Source organism: Polyodon spathula, chromosome 16 (assembly GCF_017654505.1).
Source record: "Polyodon spathula isolate WHYD16114869_AA chromosome 16, ASM1765450v1, whole genome shotgun sequence".
Classification (NCBI taxonomy): Eukaryota; Metazoa; Chordata; class Actinopteri; order Acipenseriformes; family Polyodontidae; genus Polyodon; species Polyodon spathula.
In genome coordinates, this window is record NC_054549.1 from 31,380,004 (window position 1) to 31,396,083 (window position 16,080).

Genomic DNA, 16,080 nt, shown 5'->3' on the forward strand with positions numbered 1-16,080 from the left:
TCTTTGTACAGCTAATGTACTGAACTTTTCTATCCCTTGGATTTATGTAGTACTTTATTTAAAGGAGTCTCAGCTTTGGCTGATTTGTGACATAGTCTGCTCAAGGGAGGAACAATGCATAGAAACCACCCAAGAAGCATTTTCTATTCCCTCAATGGTGAACGTAACCTTTTTTTGTCTGGAGACTAATGATCCCCATTCTGCCCTGTAGCATAATATAGTTTTAAATTTTTGTCTTGGAGAATGGCTGTCTTGATAGAGGTTACATCTGCTTGGAGTGTATGGGAATTGCAATGATCAGTTATATCATAGTGATAAAGTGAGATGTGCTTCACACACAGTTTTTCATCCCAAAGTGGTCCCTGCATTTCCATATTTCCCATCATGCTACCAACCTGCTACAGAGCTCAGCAGCCATCCCACAGGCAGAAGCAGAAGCAATCATTTCAGTTTGGATGTGTGCTGACGGATTGTGGGATCTGCAGAAACAAGGTAAATTATTCATGGCGTGTGGTAAGCAGTCGTATCAAAAAAATAAAACTTAGAGTTAGAACTGTAGAGTGGGGACAGCAGTCTGAAAATGATGAGTTAGCAAGCAATAATCCACCTCCGGGTATCAACATGTATCCTAAAAAGGGAGGGGTTTTACCCATGAGCCAATCTATAATAAAATCTATTATCAAATAGGAAATGTTTAAGTTTAAAACAACAGCTTCCTGCTTTTATCTATTACCATCACAATTGCATGGTAACTCAGAATATTAGTAAAGGCTCCTGTCTTTAGCATGTTTCTTTTTATGTATATAGGAAAAAATGGCTGTAATCCAGGTTTCTTTATTGAGACATGCCTGTACACAATGGTCAATGCAATGGCGTATAAATATAAATGATGATGAACTGATTTAAAGTTGCAATGGAGCACTTTAAGCATAATTATTAAACTGCAAGCAATAGTTAGTTGTAATGCCTCTTTAACCCCTGTTTCTGTATTATTTTGCTATTGAGTTTGAATTGCTGCATGGGTCTTTTTCTACATGCAATAGAATTGGCCATTTGGAGATTGAGTTACTTCGTCTCGTTAGGCTTTATCTAAAGCTCAGCATTAATCTACAGCCAGTAATGGCACAGAGTAACACTCCATGAAAGCATAGGACTCTTAAAGAAGGTGTGGGAACATGTTGAATGTAAAACCAACTTGCTGCCTTTTTGATTTCTACAAAAGCATTAACTTGCATAAACTATTCCCCAAAATCTTATTTTGACAGTTTTAAAAGTTAAAACTAGCAAATGGCATTGCAAGAACGAACAGTTAAGGTATTGTGCTTGAGTAGGTCCCATTTAATGTTATTTTATTTTGCTTTCACCTCCTTCAAAACAGGGCTTATAGATCCAAAATCAGATCCGGGGTTAATATTTTAATGTATTATTTTAACTGGTGTTGTTTTATATTGCAGTGGACTTCAGTTTCAGTCATTGAAAACTGTTTTGAGGCCATCTCCTTTGAGCACCAGCACGGTGAAAGCTGTGTCTGTAGTGATTATTCTTGCCATATTGTAACGGCACATAAATTGCTTGCACTGTGATGGAGGTCCGCCCTATGCAAGATTGCTTTCCCTGCAGCTGCATTTTCAGTATTACCTCTGAATAGCAGTGTTGGAGCTGTGATAAGGTTGGTATGCACCGTCATTCTGAGCATGCAGAAAATGTCTATTTAAACTTTCACACCAGGAACATCCATCAAAGACCAGCAATCTCATGTCCAGTCTAGAAAGAATATGATAAAAGCAGAATGCATTCAGCTTTACAGCACTCTTCTTTGTTCCCACCATACAAATGATAGATTCTGTTTTTTGAGTACTGCTATATCTATTGATAAGCATGATTGTTTTAGCTTTAATAAAGCAGTATTCTAAAAGGTTCCCAAACTTAATGAACAACAATAGACATTAAATATTAAGATTATACAGTCGGGTGATACACAGTTGGGAAATGCTGAGCTAAATTTTGGCAATATATTTTGCAAGACAAAAATCTGTGATTGCAATAAGACATACTATTTTTGCCCAGGTCTAGGTAAATCTTGCAGTTTCAGTCTTATTCCTTGGAGGTTAAATGATCCGAGAAAAGATTGATGGCCCCCAGAGAAGGAATTAATCAGTATTGGGAATACACACCAAACTGATGCAATTGTTGCAAAATAGTATCCATAATGCTGGATAGCCAACATAGAAAAAACAATAAAACTAGAGGTTTTAATATTAAAATATCCCTAGTTTTATATTTGGTTGGAAAGAGAAAATATTTTGCTTTTCTTTTACAAAGTTATTTCTCCTGCAAGTGTTTTATTCCTTATAGTAGAAAAAAAAACAGGCAGTCTATGACATTGTTTTCCTCCCACATAATATAAGGGATTTATGCATTCAAATCATACAATACTACCCTGACTTATGATAGGTAAAGTTCCTGTAAAAAAATAATGAGCTTAAATTTTAATTTAATATTAGATCTTGCTTTCATTAGTTACCTTGGGGTGTTTTTGTTTTTAAAACAGAACCTTAATATACTTCCATTTTTCTTCTTAATGTTCATATTTGTTCATATTTCTTAAAATGTTCATACTGGCGAGACAGCTGATTTATAAAAAAGTAACAGAGGTTTACAGCAAATGCTGTTAATGTGTTTCCCATTTTATTTAGCAGTATTTACAGTTAAGGAAATGCCATGCTCAAATGTTACTGATTTTGGAGCACTGAAACCCAGTTTGGAATGTCATTTTTTGTTGGGGCTTCATTTTCATTGAGCTTTTCTCTCACTATTCCCTTGTGTGAATAATTATCAACAATAATCGCTTGTTGACAAATGGCGACAATTAATTATTTTCTTAGAGCACAATCACAACCATACCTCGGACAAATCTGTTTCAGTTTTTATATTTTTAATGTTGTTTTCAGTTTTTGGCTGCTTTTTCTATAACTACTATTATTAAATATCATTTCAATTTATTGTATATTTGGAAGAACTATACTCAAAACACTACTGTCAGATTTTACAGAGTATCGAGTTTTACAACAATTAACAAATATTGCAGATCAGGGTAATATGATATTTGTCAAATTATGCAAAAGCTCATTCTGTATAACTACCACAATATTAAAGTCCTTAGCATTACGATTCGAATTGCACTTTTATTCTATTCTTCATCAAGTGGAACTAGTTGGTAAAAGTGCTAAACGATGCTGCTGCAGCAAACGCCCTTTTTACTCATTTAGAGCTAATCAAGTTTAAATCCTTCAGATTGCATCATGCCATGGCTGTCATAGTAATTTTTATTAATTGGCGTGATTAGTACAAGCCCTCAATCACTCCATAGTCATTCTCTACAATCTGTCATAGCTCTTAATAGGGAAGCTTACCATTTCAATATGTTCCATATTGGACACTCCTATATATTTTGCGTGCTGTGTGTGTGGCTGAATGAAAATGGCTAATTAGTACTGCCAGAGAGCTTTACAGTGCCCACAGTCAGGGCTATCTACAACATTTAACACGTTTTAATATATCACCATTTACTGCATAAAGAGCAATCCGCTTCTTAAAAGCTTCGGGAGAGCATTTTGTTTTTATTCTCAGTTGGCCTCCGGGTACTGAAAACTGGGGTAGAAGAACGGAATGTGTCTTCTATGACATGTTTTGGAGGAGTGCTGTCTCCTATTTGTAGCTGTAGGGGAGCTTGCTCATTATTTGGATGATATTGTGTCATTCAGAGTCAATCAGCTACGAACAATGCTACATTTTCTGGTTTCATTGGCAGCCGATTACTAAAAACAGATCATTGTACAGGTTGAGCTTAAGAACTTATGTCAGCTACCTGGCGCACTGCGGCATTTACTTAATCACGCCTGTGAAGAGTGAAATTATCTGTACTAAGATTCAGATGTTTGTTTTATTTCATGAAAGTCTTTAAAACCATTTAGATCAAGCTAAGCTCAGGTAGGAAGGTAATCCATCCAATTCAGGTCCTAAAAAGATACCGTTTCATTAAAGCTGCCCCTTTCAGGCAATGCTCAATTTGATTTCCTTTTTGAGAAGCCAGTATAACCATAGGCTTGACCATCTGTTTTCAAACAGAAAGCCTAACCCAGGAGTCCTACTTTGCACAATACAGCAGCTCTTTGTATTCTATGCCTACGCTACAGCTAAACCCCATGTTGAGTTCACATTTAGGAGGCAGATGATGACATAATGATTAGTTGACTGTATAGAATAGGCAGATCTCATATATACACATCACTAAAGAGGATGTATGTGGTGTATCTTCTTGAAGTACTGAATCAGGGGCAGAAAGCTAACCGACATTTTACTTTATTATATGCATACGTATTGGTTTTGCTGTGTATCGCAAGCAACTCTTCTCTCATTGTCATGGTAAAACACAGAAGGGTTATGCTAATGTGTCCTGTGGGTATGGATTTGGGTTATGTTAGAAAGGTACTAAATACATGCTTTGTTCTAAGAATGCAAGTGATGGTTAATCTGTCCCTGGGCCTTTCTAGATGATGTATCACCTTTTATCTGTTAAACAGTTACATGCTGGCTCAATTGCAACAAGAACATCTATTTAGTAGACCTGGGCAGTTTTACAATCACCTTGATTAATACAGATCTATTAGAAAATATTAAGAAGACATATGATGTGAAGGAGCTGAACTATAAGGCAAGTTGTTTGGTATATAAGTCCACAATGTTGAAACAGTTTATTTTATTTTATTTTATTTTTTTCATAAATACCATAATATGCAAAATAATGGATCCTATTCTTTGGAATGCTATTAGTATGTGTACAGTGTTGTAGATTTTCAAATTTGGTATTAATTACATTTCCCTGAAACATATTCATTTCAGTTTTTGACATTTAAGATCATTCATACAATGTCCCCTGAATAACTGACGAGGTTGATCTCATGCTTTGCTGCTCTGCATAATCTAAGAATCCCATCATCTCCTTGTTATTTACTGCATATCATCAGTGTCTTAAAGCTGCCAGGAGCAGAGCTATTTCAAAAATAGCCTGACTGAAAATTAAGCATGAAGTTACCAGTTTATTCTTTCATGGTGTCATTAGCACAGGCTACAACAACACAATTACATAACACAAGTGTAATTAATTCCACTTAAGAAGTGATGACTAAATTAGTGTTCTTAGTTCTTATTTGTATGAACAACATAATCATAGATCCCTCTTAGTTTTTATTATGCTTTGCTTTTTTGTCCATTCAGTCCTTAATCTTGACTAATTCCAGACATGGAGGGTATTTAGAATTGTTTTTGACATATAATTAGGCATGTACAGATTTACAACATCTTGGACCAAAATCTACAATATATGTTAAAACATAAAACATACCTACTGCAAGTTTCCATTGTAGAAATTCTATATATACAATTTATTTTGCCTTCTGTAATTACAGTACTATTATTTACTCTCATATTTTTCAGCCTTCTAACCAACATGTAGTTTAATAAAATACTTTTCTAAATATGACTCAAACCATTTTTAAGCATAACTGCTTTTGACTTTGTCTGCCTGATCATTAAGTATCGCTCCGTCCATTTTGAAAAACATATGTAAACACGATGTAATGTGAAGCAAGCAAGAAAATGGCAAACAGTAAAGGTAGAAGAACATTCAACAACAAGACGCAATTACTATGTAGATTAAGCACAGGCCTATGAGAACATGCTAAAGAATGGAGATCTTTTGTTTAAAGCAGCTGGCCTGGCCTGTTTACATGAAGCATTAGGGAGAAACTGTCTAATGACATAGTGACGTGGGCACATGATTTTCAAACCCCATTACACATTACACCTTGTTTGTTTAATGGAGCTCACATGATGACTGATCATGAGAAATCATAGTGAGCTTTCTTTTTTCATACTAGAAGCCAAGGATTATTAATAGCCTTTCAGGTCTATTGATTTTTTGGTCATATAATGTAAATCTGGCTAAAGCAACCCTCAAATACAAACAATACCTGCATAATTGAAAACGCTGATACATTTTGAAATTGCTTTGTTTATTCATATATGTCTGCCCACCCCATTGTAAGACTATAGCGTACTGTAGCAGTTGATCTCAGTATAGAATTATTTACATATGTTCCTAAGATGGAAGTGTAATGGCATTATGGGGCAAATGGGAGTCATGACCGTACCGTTTTATAACCTGTTCTGCAGTTTAAAGGGTTGTCTTATAAAAGGGGTGAGCACTGTAATTAGGAAGTTCTTGCACACAAGAAAAACTTTAACATGCATTAGTAGAAGCATAACTATACAGCAGGTTTTTTTGGGGGGTTTCTTGGTCATGTTTACAATAAAATTTTTGGTTCATCACTTAATAAAACTATAACGCAATGTTGCTGGCTTGTTTGGGTTTGTGGTCGTTAAGCCATGTTTTGGCTTGCTACTGTGCTTTTCCAAGTAGAATCTCCCCACCTTGTCCAATGTATTCACCATGTCAGGTTGCCTGAAACTTACAGTACCGTATGCTTTACTCGTGCACTGTGGATTAGAAGATGTTGTACCTCTGGTTATATGTCACACATTATCTGAATGTCTTTCTTTACAGATTCACTCCTTGTTCATTACATCATTAGTTAACCCCAGCATATTCAATTACAAACATCAGCTAGTCTCTGATGCCAGGAATTATCACTCATTTGTTTTTATTGTGTGCAAACTTAGTTTAAGGAAACACAGAAGCTCTGTTTAATCTAAGATAATGTCAGCATACATCTATTGGATGTACTGTACTTCACTGGCATTAAAATAAACCCTTACACTAACCTTTTATGATTTAAAAATTAGTCATGTTGAACGTATATTGGGTAGATCCCCATTTCTCGGGGTTCCTAATAAATTTCCCACACACTCTAGGTAACTCCTCGCACACTGTTCAGTCAATACAGCTTGCTCACTCCCTGCCCTCGGTGTCAGGGTTATTGTATGTATTGATTGATGCTTTTCAGATGCTTGGGTAGATAATCACTCATTGTCTTCTGGGATGTCTGCCATTGTTAAGAGCGCGTGGCATGGCAGACCTTGAATTCTTGCAGGATACAGATATCTGTCTCCTTAAGCTGCAGAGCTCTTGTGCTGAATTCATTATTTTCCTTACCTACCTCACTGAGAAATACGCAGGTGAGATGGACATTTGTCTGGGCTAAGATGTTTCAATGGTTTTACCATATGTCTTACAATGTGCTTCTAGAAAAACTATTTTAATGTAATTTTTTTTTTTTACAAATTCTAAAAAATAATTGAGCACATGCTTTCTATCAAAGAACATTTCTGTAATGTTGTATCTTCAGAGTGAAAATGTGTTATGCTTTTCTAAACCATTCTTCAAATTTAAAAATGCCCTCCCCGCTCTGATAATTATTTATCTACAGGGTCATGCACAGGGATTCTTTGAATTCACTTTCCATTTATCTGTCATGTTGGCTGATCTCCATAGGCTATAATATCCCTTCACCAGCATTCCTGGATTTAAAACAGATCTAATATATCTCAGATCAATCCCTGGTAAGTGTTTGCACAGCAAGACTTGGCTGAATTATAAAATTCATGAAAGTCATTTGGACATGAGCCTGTTTTCAATTTTTTTTTTTTTTTTTTAAGTATCTGACTTGAATATACCAGCAAAAGAGGTCTGTCCTTTCAAAGTGTTTATTATAACATCATCAAAAATAGTTGATATTTTACTGGGTGTAGAATACTAGTATGTTTATACCTCTCTTTTATTTAACATTTTGCACTTTGTACAAAAACAATCTGGGTAATTATTTGTAATAAGTGTTGGTAATTAAAATTTAATTACACTTGAACTAATATAAGTTATTATTTTGAATTATATTTAAGTTAACAGGTTGTGATATATTCCTCACATATAAACACTTACTCTAACATTAATTCATTGTGAATTGTGAGTATTTTCTTACTTCTTTGTACCATCAACAGAAAACGGTGTAAAAACTCATCCTAGTAACATTTTCTTGAGTTTCTGAGCAATCAGATGTTGATTGCTCACTTTTCTTGCTTGCATACATACCTTGCCCGGATAATCTTTGGTTACATGGTCTCAGCACGGTACTTTCCCCACTTACAGACCACATATTCCTCGTCAGATTTTGACAAACTGTGTAAGCTATAGAGTGCTACAAAGGGAATTACCCTTCCAACCACATCGGTATGCAATTAGGAATGCAGAGCCTATTGTGCTGCTTTTATGCTGCACTTTCAAGTACCCTCAGATTGCATTAAGAGTGTATTTAAACAACCACTGAGCACAGGTCTTCATGCCCACATTGCTCCCAAGCCACTTGACAAAACTTGACCTGAGCCTGAGAGGAAGAGGTGCACCCTGGGTGCTGTTGAAACGTAGTTCCCTCCATACTGGCTGTGTGAACTCATGCAGAATCATGGGACGGTGGTGGAGGGAGGGACATGTTTTGACTATTGCAGGCCGTGGATAAATTAAAGGAAATGAAACACATGTATGCCGGCTTATTCTATACATTTTTTTTTTTTAAATGTATCTCTTAACTGGGGAAAATCCTTCAAAAAGCATTATGCCTGCAAAATGTATTAGAAATGATCTGCTGGTCAGCCTATCCCATACATGGTCACTGGTAAACACAGCTATCAAACCAGTCCCATCTGATGCCAGCATGTGAAATACAAGCCTGTAATCAATCAGGTGGACACTCCAGACTAGCCAGTAAACTGGCTACAACCTGAATTTAAGGGTACGCTAGCTAATGTCTGTATACTATTATAATCAGCAGCCAAGCCCCATTGTAAATTGCATGTGTTTCATCCTAAGCTGCTAGACAGATCTGTTGTCCAGTCTAGTTATGTACCACTATTGTCTAGTTACGTGAACACATATTTTTCTCCAAGGAAAGGTAAACATTGGATTGTGTTAAGCCTTCACTTTAGGCTGTAATGGAGCAAATGATTGGATGGATAATGCTGTATATTTGGCATTTCAGCAGGTGTCTTTATGCCTTTGGCAGCCACTGTACAATAAATTGTACTCTGACTACTAATTATTTGATTAACAGAAGGAGCCATGCTGATATTAACCATAGCTAGCTATCCAGGTCCTGCTTGGAGAATACAAGTTGGATTGGGAATTTGATTCCCCACTTGGGAGTTTCACTTTCAGGTATGTACATGAAACAAGCTATGAAGGGCTGGTCATATGGGATATTTTTTTAGTAGTTACATGGATCAATGCATTTCACATCATGGTGTTACAGCCCCAGGCACACATTTCAATTTTGCAGCATATGAAATAAAGGAGACAGGTTTCAAGCTGCGGTGAAACTGTTTTACATGTCTCCAAAGAAAATATTTACTTTTTAAAAAATAGTTAATGCAAGCATATTAGTGTTAGTGAAGGAGGGAATTATTCCTTCATTCTGAATAGCCTGGTGCAAAATACGAATGAGGATAAGATCCGAAAACAACAAATTAAACAACCCGGGTTAGGAATACATCTTCATTAGGCAGGAACTATCCAAAAGAATGAAATCGAGGCAGGTAATTTTAGAACCAGCTCATTACCAGGATTATGTGCAATAGCAGTATTTGTCATGGCATTCAGGAAACTCATGACTAATGAAAATAAGGCCTGTCTCACAGGAATACACATTTCATATTGAAATGAGATGAAGGTGTTACTAACACTGCATTGTTTCCTTCTAGAGTAGCACCTAACACTCCACTTTAGAGTCTGCATAATGAGGATTACTGAAAACAGGAGTTGGTATATAATGCTCATTTTTGTCATTCATTTTAACTTATTAAGGACTGCTGTCCTATGCAACGCAACACAGAATGTTCTTGCTATATGAACAGAAACATCTGTTCAAGATGAATTCATGTTGATTAAGAGTCAGCTTTAAATAAGCATCATGGGATATGTCATGAAGAGATATCAATTCAGGAGGTTAGCATGTGCAAATTAATACAACATTAATAACACTTGCAATAACACGCAGTCACAGCATTAGTAACCTTGACAGGCAACAGATTAATATATTATATATGTATATATGTATTATATGATATATATATATATATATATATATATATATATATATATATATATATATATATATATATGTGTGTGTGTGTTCATTGTGTGTGTGTGTGTGGTACAGTATTTGTATTTCAATAAATATCTAAATCATTAAAAGTATTTGAGATATTAATGAAAGCTCATTACAAATGTAATGCAGAAGCATGACACCAGGGTTATATAATATCCTACCCATGTAATTCAGTTGTGAGTCTTGCTCATGGAAATAAATGTCTCAATGCAGTCTGTAAGACCTGCATCACTTTGCGGTAGTTTGGGAGACTACCAGGTCAGCTGATCATCTATAGAGAAATTCTATACTCCTCTGAACTGAAAGGATAAAAATAGCATTTCTCATAGAGAACCAATGCAGACATTCTTACATTCAACACTGCAGCTCCATGCAAAGCATCCCTTAACAATGTAGAATTACAAAATGCAAACAAGCCACTTTACATGTTGCACAGTATGCAAATAGTTTAAAATAAAAATATTTTTAAAAAATATGCAAAATATGCATTGTATAAATCATGATAACAATTAAAAATATCAAGTGCAACTGCTACAGAGCACTGAGATTTTTATTGGGACTGACAACATTTAAATGCCACAAGAAAGTAAATAATATAATTTTTGTTTTATTTATTTATTTATTTATTTATTATAGCCCTGTACACTGTGATTACAAGCACAGCACATCATGCATTTCATTACAATTTCGAATTCCTCCCAGAAATTCATGAATACTCTGCAGTTGCCGTCGATTTGATTTTGAAAAAGTAGATTGAAAATATCTTTCATACACTGTTTGTTTTTAATAGGGAATTCATCAATAAGATTCCAGCCTTTTCTCAGGAAAAGAAAAATACAGCATGGCCATCTCTTTTTCCTTTATTGTCCTTTATACATCATTTGCTTAACGTTTAACCCATCAAATCAAGTCAAACCCCCTGTGGTCATGAATGTAAGGTTGAAGGTACTAATTAAAGGAGATACCTTATAATCTTAGCACTCATTCAAGCCATAACTACCACAGAGGGTGTGGCTGAATTCCCAGAAGGCGTTGATAAGATTTTGCAAACATTCATTATAGACCAGATATAGTGGTAAATCTGAAGGTACCAGAACAGCACTAAAATACAGATTTTCCTAAACAAAAATTAATTATACAAATTCACATTTTATTTGTATACTGAACTTCTAGAAACATGCATAATAGGTAATGCCTTCATCTAATTTCTACAAGTATTTCCACAAAGTTTCTTTTTCCTTCTTTTCAGAATGCATTACTTTATGCGTCTGTGTGTCAGTGGCAGAACGATGACGTCAGTGCGCGTTCCACTACACCACTGGCTAGGTAGGGTTTGCAAGTTTCCAGTACGTGTTGAAATAACCACTGCAAAGGCTGTTTTCTTCTATTCTTTCGCTATCCGTTATATTTTTGCTCATCAGAATTCAATGTTCATACTTCTGCTGTAATTCTTAATGTTTTACTGCTCAGTGAGAAGGAGAACAGTGCTAAACTTGTCAGAGAATGATGCACAGCCTGGCTGACTGAGAGCGCTGCATCTTCTATTCATGTGTCAGGACTCAGGGAAGGCAACGTGTCCACAACAGAGTGAGAAGGTTGTGGAGAGTCTGAGACGGTTATTCTTTCAATAAGCACCATCTGCCATCCTTATCATTACTCCTGAGAGCTCTTTAGATGTGAAACCTGCAGCATTTCTCAGGTTCAAAACTGTAACCTTCTTGGAGACCCAGCTGATAGATCTGACATGTGTGTCGTGTCCTGCTACTGTTAAGCACACGATCTTTATCACTGTGATTGGCAGCAGTTTGTCAGCATCTCTCACGTACATCATGGCAAGAGCATGGAAATTGAGGGACTACAGGGATCATAAATTGCAATTGAAGTACAGCATTAGCCTGTTAATTAACACAAATAAATATTAGAATATAACTTTTCATAAAGAACAAGTCTTACACAGATATACGTAATGTACAGTTTTTTTTTTACATAAACTGCATTTTTTTTTTTTTTTTTTGTAAATGACTAATAGTTGCTAATTAATAGAATTTATCAAACTTTGGTGCAGTTATTTTATTAGGTATGTATTAGGTAGGTAACCGACAGCTTCAAATTAAATGACTACGACATGTTGCAGTTACATCTGAATGATGCACTAAGATTTGGGCAGTGACAGGGCTGACCCAAACAATTAAAATACTGTAATTAGCACCAAAAAAAATTGCATAGTGCTTATCTGGATCAGCCCGTTGTGACTTTAAGTTACTTACCGTAACAGTGGTTCCCTGAAAGAGAAGACGACCACCAAAACATTACATATGGGACATGCTTGCCTATTGGTAGGTATTTTCTGAGCTCTATGTACCAGAGCTGCCGATAGGTCCCTTCCTGGGATGACGCCCTTGGTCCCGCCTACCGAGGGATTAAAACCGTCATTCCAAGGCAACCATTTCTCTTTTTGCATCAAACCCATGAGGGCGACCGATGCGACCTTGCAGTTGGTGGTCGTCTTCTCTGTCACGGAACCAGGGTTACGGTAAGTAACCTAACGTTCCCTTTCAATTGAAAGACGACCACCAAAACATTATGTATGGGAAATGTATACCAGAGCTGTTGCGAGGGAGAAGGAACAGCAGCATATGAGGGACGCGCCAGAACCGCTTAACGATAGGTTAGTGGTACGAGCGTGCAACCTCAAGAACCCTTTTGCCTATTGGAGGCAAAGAAGATCTGCCACATTCAAGCAGTTGAACATGGAGAATGTATGCGGTGTAGCCCAGCTAGCCGTCGCACATATATCGGACAGTGAGGCCCCTCTGAATCTACTCTCCCAGGTGGGGGGAAGCCAGCACTGTCCTACGCCACAGAGACTATCCGTAATCCAATGCGACAGTCTCTGCTTCGAGAGGGGCTGTCCTAGGGTCCGTATACTGTGACAGACAAAGAGCTGGTCAGTATGATGCAGAGCTCTTGTCTTATCCACGTAACACCTCAATGCCCGCACCGGGCAGAGGAAATTCAATCTGCTGACAGCTCCACTATCATTGCCTATCATTGAGTGCCTATCATTGAGTGGCATGTTCGCCTTGCAAGATGCTCGTCATGGCTGTAACACACATAGTGCACCAAGCACTGTGCACACTAATTGCACCACACTGTACAGAGTACACTTGCACCGAAGCGCTATGTGCACCAAGTGCATCGAGCTCTGTGCGCACTGAGTGGACTGAGCAACATGTTTACAGAGTGAACTAAGCACCGGGTACTGTACTTGCTGGGCGCTATACATACCTAAAGCACCATGCACTGCGAGAATAGTAAAAATACAGCCCCGTGGAGGACAAGGCCTGCTGTTGCTTTTGTTTTTTGTACAGGCAAGTGGGAGTACCACGTGTGCACTGCAGATGTGCCAGCAAAGTATTTTGTCAACAACAATATATATTTTATTATATTTAACTGCTAACAGCAGCCAGCAGAGCCACTCAACAATGGGGGTAAGGTAAAGCCTAGTCCCATTGGCGTGCTTCCACACGAGTGAAGGCTTGAAGAAACAACAAAACTCACTCCTTTAAATCAATACTGCACAGGCAGTCGACTCACATACCACAGATAGAAAGCAGCAGCCTGCAACAAAAGGAAAAAGGCTGAATCAGTAGTCACTGATTCTGTGAAAGTGGCAAGCCAGCTTTCAGCTGAAAGGCAAGGGAAATGCAATAGACGCAAGCTCTTTTTTAAAAAAAGAAACGCTCAGTTACCAACACAGAAGGTCTTACCTTACTGTCTTGAGAGGCAAAAAAAGAAATGGCTTCCGTGGAATGGCGGTTTTAATCAGTCGGTAGGCGGGACAGAGGGCGTCATCCTAGGAAGGGGCCTATCGGCAGCTCTGGTATAGAGAGCTCAGAAAATACCTACCAATAGGCAGGCATATCCCATAAGTAATGTTGTTGGTGGTTATCTTCAAATTGAAAGGGAATCTACTGTATTGTTTACTCTCCTTAATGTCTACGTGGACTGAAACCATGATATAGTGAACGGGATGCTGTTTCCGTAGTAGTAATTCCAAGTCATGTTTCTCACAATGGCTACACGTTTTGCTTGCTCACCCTCTTATCGAGCTGTTAATTGTTCCCTCCTCCTATTTCTTTCACCCACAACAGCGCAGAGCACAACGGCTCTATAATCCACAGTCCTTTGAGGTATTATAAAAGGCATGTCCTTTCACACCCACTTAGGATGTAGTGCTTTCTTCATAATCACTGCACACAGAGAAGCCTCTTCTTATGCACTGCCAATACCACCCCAGCTTTATCTTTCAAAGAAAAATTGTGTGTTATTATAAATCATGTAAAAAAAACTGAAAGCTTTGTTAGCATTTGATTTTAACAGAAGTTTGACAGCAAGTAGCTCATATTTCAGTTTATAAACACTCAAAATTAGTAGTCTACAGCATTTTTCTTTTATCTGTAATATAATTTTTATACTGTATATAATGGTCATTACAGTGACTAACTATAAAAAATAAATAAATAAATAAATAAATAAATAAAAAACTCCATGAGGAGCATTTCCATTTTGTTTTATCTAAGTACAATTTTACTGTCTGGAATAAAAGTATAGTAAACCTGGTCCATACTCATTTTGACCCTTTATACATGCAGACACCTGGACAATAAATCTACTCTAGGTTTTGTCAAATTTGCTATAGGGCTTTTGCACATGTGTTGTAGATATTTGTTCTGTGCCTTTCGAGCCTGTAGCCCATCCTGCTGTAGAAGCTACTCAAATGGAAGTAAAGACTAGGTCTTTAGGATGGACGTGTGTCTGGCTGGATTCAACCTTATAATATATATAATTTAAGAAAAAAAAAAAAACCCTCTTGTTACCATGTTGTATGCAATTACGTCATTGATCGAATTCAATCAAAATTATAATGGGCCATCCTTAAAGGAACTGTAGCAGATCAGGATCTTCTCCTACTAAGTTTCTAAATATCTATATTAAAAGTTTCCTAGTCATATTTTTTTCTCAGGCCCTCATGCCTGTTCACTACACAGCCGGATTGATCTTGCAGGAGGCGAGACAGGCAGAGCAGATGAACCTCTTTGAAACGCAGCATAACAGTTCTACTGAGCCCTTGCACAGCTGGGAAATGTGAAAGAAATGCATAGATGTGCTCCACAGATGAAGCACACATCTCTCTGATGTTTGTACTTGTATAACACAAGATGAGATAACAGAAACTGCTGGACCTCTCTTGGGATTCTAGAACAGCTTTTGAACTGAACACATGCAGTGAAGAGCTGTTAAAAATGTTGCCTTTTTTTTTTGTCAAGGTAAATTAGTTAACTTGTTCACTACCCATTCCAAAGTAACAGTGATCATTAAAGCACTCCAGAAGTGGTATTTTAATGGACAGTTTTTAAAGGTTCATTAAGTTGAATTGGATACAATAAATAAATGTTCCCTTATTAGTAGTAACAGCCTAGCTATAGTGAGAAAAAGAAAACCAAAACACTGTTAATTTCTGGAAACGTTAGGAGTTGCATCTTTGAAATTAGGTTCAGTTAAAAAAAAAAAAAAGAATCTTACAAATAAAAGGACTACTGGTAAATATAACTCATACTTTACCTACAGTATATGCTGGCAGGTTCTACAGTATTCCCTTTGCTGATATCTTTGATTCTTAAGTGACCGGGTCACTTAAGATTAGAATGTTTTTTTCTATACGTATCTGTTTGCAGCGGTCACTATCAAAAAAGAAAAGCTACTGTGGATTGGGTCTTGTTATCAATTCCTTTACACCCACATTCTTAGCTGGGGTTGACGGAATTCCAGTTCAATCTGGTTTGATTTTGTTAAGCAGCTGATGATGGGATGGGGGGATGGGAAACTAGTTCAATACCGGTAC